This window comes from Seriola lalandi, unplaced genomic scaffold (genome assembly GCF_002814215.2).
Source record: "Seriola lalandi dorsalis isolate HSWRI2012SDOR001 ecotype SW California unplaced genomic scaffold, Sedor1 jcf7180002054169, whole genome shotgun sequence".
NCBI classification, from domain to species: Eukaryota; Metazoa; Chordata; class Actinopteri; order Carangiformes; family Carangidae; genus Seriola; species Seriola lalandi.
This window is the reverse complement of record NW_019524722.1, coordinates 186,568-192,119: the sequence shown is the minus strand read 5'-3', so window position 1 is coordinate 192,119 and position 5,552 is coordinate 186,568. Positions and strand designations below refer to the sequence as shown.

The 5,552-nt window shown below is 44.2% G+C and overlaps 1 protein-coding gene across 1 annotated transcript in view; it reads right to left on the bottom strand.

Annotated features, from left to right (window-relative positions):
* lrrn1 (leucine rich repeat neuronal 1) overlaps positions 1 to 5,448 on the bottom strand; it is a 13,287-nt gene extending 7,839 nt beyond the window's left edge. Inside the window, exon 1 of the mRNA XM_023403672.2 lies at positions 5,012 to 5,448. The gene's annotated coding sequence lies outside the window, so the exon portion shown is untranslated. The remainder of the gene's footprint in view (positions 1 to 5,011) is intronic.
* Between the last annotated feature and the right edge of the window lie 104 nt (positions 5,449 to 5,552).

Genomic DNA, 5,552 nt, shown 5'->3' with positions numbered 1-5,552 from the left:
AAGACTGAAAAACAAACATTGTTTGGTGCGACGAAAAATGCTTTTTGTGTTGTTCTATTCTGTTAATTATCTAACACAGTCTTATCCCTCCAAGATAAATATGAATGGCGACAAGATAATGAAATGGATAAGGAGAAAAAAAAAAACAGATTTCTGTTACACAAAAGTTGATATTTTTCAGGAGTTTTTGGGGGATTTTTATTATGTCTTCAAATAAAACTGTCCATGAACCAAAAGTCAGGCTTTGGACTTTAACTGCTCACAGCTCGAACTGTACACTGAATCTGTACACTATATGTACTACACACAGAATGCTGTAAGACCTTGCTGTTCCTGAAATAAACTCAGTAATACTGCAGATATTCAGTCTCTAGACAGTAGCTCCCCCCACCCCTGCATTAAACATCATTGTTTTAGGCCTTCACTGTTTTGTGTTATTTTTTAACTGGTCATTATTACCAGGAACTACAGTGGATGCTAATTCAGTGGGCTTCTATGGCATGGATGTCTCCAGGTTACACAAGCCTAAACAATGACCTGCCGTCTCAGCTCTGACTGTGTTTGACAGCCATAAAAATGCCCAGTTTCATCTCATGCCATGAAAGTAGACCGCTGTCATTTCCATTTGACAGACTGTCACTTATAGAGTGATACTGAAACGCAACTTGTTAATTGGCATCCTGACGTACGGCGTTTACACACGTCATGAGATGGTACAGTAGGAATAGTTTTCTCATTAACTGAGGGCACCACAGTTGTCGAGCCCTATTAGGAGGATATTGTGCCAATACATGTATGATAATGATGCTTACCTCACTCATCCAGGTTACCCATGAACTTTTACTTGAAGGACATATATACAGACTGCTTATAAACAAGATCTGTAAAAACATGTCTGTGGTGAGTTCTGGTGAGAGGAGAAACTAGATAAGGTCTCCCAAATTCGTGTCTGGGTCTGTGTGAGGACACTCAGTCTCATCCCCAAGGAACTTCTCCCTTGACTGCAGGAAGAATTGAGAGTGATATGAGAAAATGGGAATGTGATTTAAACTGGATAACATGAGTCTTGCATTAAGGCTCTCTCGGGAGATGCCTGTATGACCCCCGCTGGCCCGGGTTTGCCCTTGAGCTTTAGTTTATTCATGTGCACTCATAAAAAAAGATGAAAGGAGAAATGAGGGAAAACAAATCACAGGTGGAGCAGGTGAGATAAACAACCACAGGGAGCCTATAAACACATCGTGTCATAAATGGAGCAAAACTGAGGTGACAAAAGCGCTCCTGAATTAGATGACAGAACTTGAGTGACAAGGAAACGTATTATATCCAGAAAAAAACCCCAGCTCCTGTGACAAGAGAGTTAAATGAAATGAAAAATACATATGGAGTGAAAACTCAACACTCTCTCCTGCTCTGTGTCCATCTGAACACCAGAATGCACAGAGAAAAAAATGTATATTACAGCCTCTTGGGAGACACCGATATCCAATCAGACTCCAGCACACACACATTTACAGTTACACCTCCCTGAGAGATTACAGTCATGTAAACCACTTTCCCCCCCCCCCTACGCTGACGAGGGAATCGGGACTTCTTCTCTTCACTGTACCCAGTATGTGTTGTCGTGATGCCTTCGCTCGCGCTCACTTCTGCCTCCGGGCTGCTCACCGCCCCCTCCCTCTAAGGATTTAATATAACACATTCCACTTCCCTGTGGGAGTTTCAAATAAGCAGAAGTAAAAAAATTAGACCATATTTTTTTTTAAACAATGCATGTAGCATATTTAATTGTTCCTGTAGAACTGTGGCCGCTCATCCAGAAGCACAACCGACAATGCCACATTTGTGTAATAGAAGTCTATGGATAATTTGGTAAATTTGGTAAATATGCTAAATAGCGCTCAATATGACAAAAGACACATTTGAACAAGGTGTACTTGCACACTGTTGGATTTCTGACGGCATTTATGAGCGTGTGTAAGTGTAGCGGTTTACAAACAGACACGTGTACGTGCTCTCTGGTTTCACACAGGTGACTCATGTGAGGTCTTCCCCTGTTGGAGGTGACTGGGCCACTTTGTGATCAGCAGCACTTGTGGTATTGATTGCACAGCAGCTTGATTGCTCTCAAACTGGTTCACCTTCAACCGGGATGGGCAAACTCTCAATGGACACTTGTTTGGAAATCCACGGCTCCTCTACAAGCCCACTGATTAGATTTGTGGTAGATTGAGTGGCTGAATTATACAACAAATTCTTGGTAAGAACAGCTGCTCATACGGTAAGAACAGCAACCTGTAATCTCAATGTAAACAAAAGGGTCGCACCACTGTCAAAGCAAAACAAAGACTCACTAACACTTCAAAGTAACATAATCCATCTTCCATTATTTACTGATTAATTGATAAGTCGATTGAGATAATATAAATGGAAACTATGCTCATAATCGATTAATCATTTCAATCATTTTTTTCAATCAGAAAAGCCAAACATTCTTCAGCTTCTCTCATTTTAATTTTCTCTGTTTTTGAATTATTGTAGACTGAATATTTTGGGTGATGGACAAAACAAGATGTGAACAAAACAAATTCACCACGGTGACATTTTTTAGTCAATGAAAATAATCATCAAACTTTGAAAAAAATAACTGCACAGGTGTTCGCTATCAAATTGCATTATGGGAAATTTAGGATCCAGTGTTTTTGGGTCAGGATATGACATCTCTGCCAATTTTGACCATTCTTGTTTTGTAACTGTCTCTTGTAACTTTGCAAGGAGTGAAACGTCAATTATTATTGTGATTTGTGCACCTACATTATATTCACGTGGTGGAGCCTCTTTAACAAACCAGCTTGGGTTTGACACTGAACTTCAGTTTCAGTGTCAGAGGAGCTGCGGACCAGGGACAGTCTCTTCCACCTGAGCCACAGCCAACTGCTTTCTACTATAGCTTCCATCCATAAGGTCGGCCAGTCTGCTGATCTGCTGAATAAATGTGATGCTTTAAGGGTTTTATTTTATACTAATCTTGTATATGTGAGGCAAATGTCCATTAGGGGGGTGATCGCCCAGCTGGGCCTGACCACTCTTTTAGAGAAGGGGTGATTAGACCATGGAAGGCTGCTCACCAGGGACTCCTGCGCACACACACACACACACACACACACACACACACACACACACACACACACACACGCAAGCACACACACTCCCATGTTCCCCAGAGCCAAATGGCAACACAGGTGTGCCAGCCTGAGCTAGGGCAGTACACCAAACACGGACGCCTCGGAGAAACGTCTGTCTCTGACACATCAACACATGCACACGCCATGAAAAACCTCAGGGCAGGGTGAGCTGAACTGTTACTGTGTCTGATGTCTGCGACACCTGTAGCCCACTGAGGACAAAGGGTTAATGATGCCTCAGTCCTTCTTATAGGAATAAAGGCTTGAGCCACGCCACTCCCCCCACCCCCCTGCCTTATACCCTCGGGACCTAAATGTTGTTGGTCGATGGAGGTGGGGGGTGGGTGAAGCTCTTTACCCCCTCCCACAAACCCTGCTGTCTCCAAACAACCCCGCCCACACACACACACGCACACACACACGCACACACACACACACACACTCACGCACACACACACACACACACACAGACACCTGCAACACACACTCCCTTTAGTCACACTCTATTCTTGTGATTCTTATCATGTTAAAAAAGTAGACGTATTGTGTGTGTTTGTGTGCTTCTTTATGAATTGTGGTGTGTGTGTGTGTGTGTGTGTGTGTGTGTGTGTGTGTGTGCGTGCCTGTTGTGTCTATGCTGGCCAGGATGCTTCCTTGGGGGGAAGCAGAAAAAAAGAAATAGCCTTCTGCTCGCTTAGAAATCTGTCCTTGGTGTAAAACAGCATCACAGCAGCAACCAAGACAAGACAGAGTTTGCATGAATGAAGCAGCTTTTCAGCAGAAATTTTTTATATATCATATATTAAAGAAACAATTAGGCCTACACATAATGAAAGTAAGCTGCTGTGTAACTGACTTGGTTTTGCTTCTTGTGTTGGTGTCATTATCCTGTAAAGTCGCTGAACCAGCACTCACTTTTATTTGAGTCAGAGGAGAAAAGAGACTCTCAGCACTTTGTTTTTAAGAGAGGGGCAGTATATATGGAGTCCAGTAGCAAAGCAAAAAAAAAAAACCCTATCCAAAATGAACAAAGAAATCCTTTTATCATATTAACCTTTCTATAGTATGTCCCTTCCCCTAAAGTTGAGTGATGCAAGTCAGCAGTCTCCATCACAAAAGCGCAACAGCTGCAGCGACAGAAGCAGCGTTTGTGAATCACAATAGACCCCCTGCCAATACAACCCCATTCTCACCAGCACATCTCTTACACAGGGCCTTGTCTTTATCCCCGAGGAAGACTCCGCGACTTTTTTCTTTTTTTCTTGCTTCGAACGGAGGAATCGAGACATCTGCCGACATACTTTAACATTAATATGCAAATCACATTTAGCCTACACAACCCTGCGCATGCCGCTCGGCAGCTCCTGCTGGCACAGCAAGTACCGCAACGAGATCAAAGTTTGTTTTGTGTGGAATAGCCCATCATTTGACGCATTGGATGGGGTTGATTTATTACTTACAGGCTGTAAGGTTAACTGTTCTGTTATTGTTTCAAATCAAACTGCAAGTCTGAAGTGAGCTCGAGCCAGACTGTATTTATAGGAAATTTGATTATGCCCTTGAGTGTGTCTGCATCCTAAATATATCTCAACTCGTTGCATCGCCCTTGCAGGGAAATATGTCATGAATGGAAACATATTGACAAAGTAGGCCTGTGCATGATTTTACACAAAAACAACACTAATCTACTACCATGAGGTTTAGACGATGTGGCGGCCAACACATCAGTAAAAACACATTTCCCCAACAGAACATGCAGCTCAACAAGAAAACTAACAGGCTACAGCTGTGGACACCCTGCCTTCCCTTCTCTTGCGGGCTCTCACCTTGTTGGCATTCCAGTCCGGTGTTCCCAAGCGCACAGGTCCTTTATCCAAATACACGCGTCAATACACAGCAATGAGTAAGAGAAATGTTACTGTGCCAAGTGAACGGGCTCATCAGATAGCGTAATGGCACATATTCCCGGATCCTAGTGGTTTCAGCTGGCGGCTGTTTACTGCGATTTGTCGCTTTTGTACCCGATCAGTCCCAGGGCGCCTTGGAGAGAGCCATGGTGCGGTCTGCAGAGAGATCTCCAACCTGCTGCAACCCAACCACCGACCGGTTTGTGGCCCCGAAATTCCTCCGCTCTGTTACCGCCGCCGCTGCCTGCTGCTGCTCCTACGGATGGAGGAGAGAAATGATAAAAACACCTGGCGCTGTCCAGACCAGTCAGCTGATTCCCCAGCAGGCTATTGGCTGAGAGCGCCTGTCTGTCAATCCCGGCCAAGCAAAGCAGAGCACCATCTGCTCCGGGCTTGTGATGAGAACAAAGGCAGGAGAGGGCGGCGGGGCACGGGGCGAAGGGGGGAAGTGTGGGTGGGG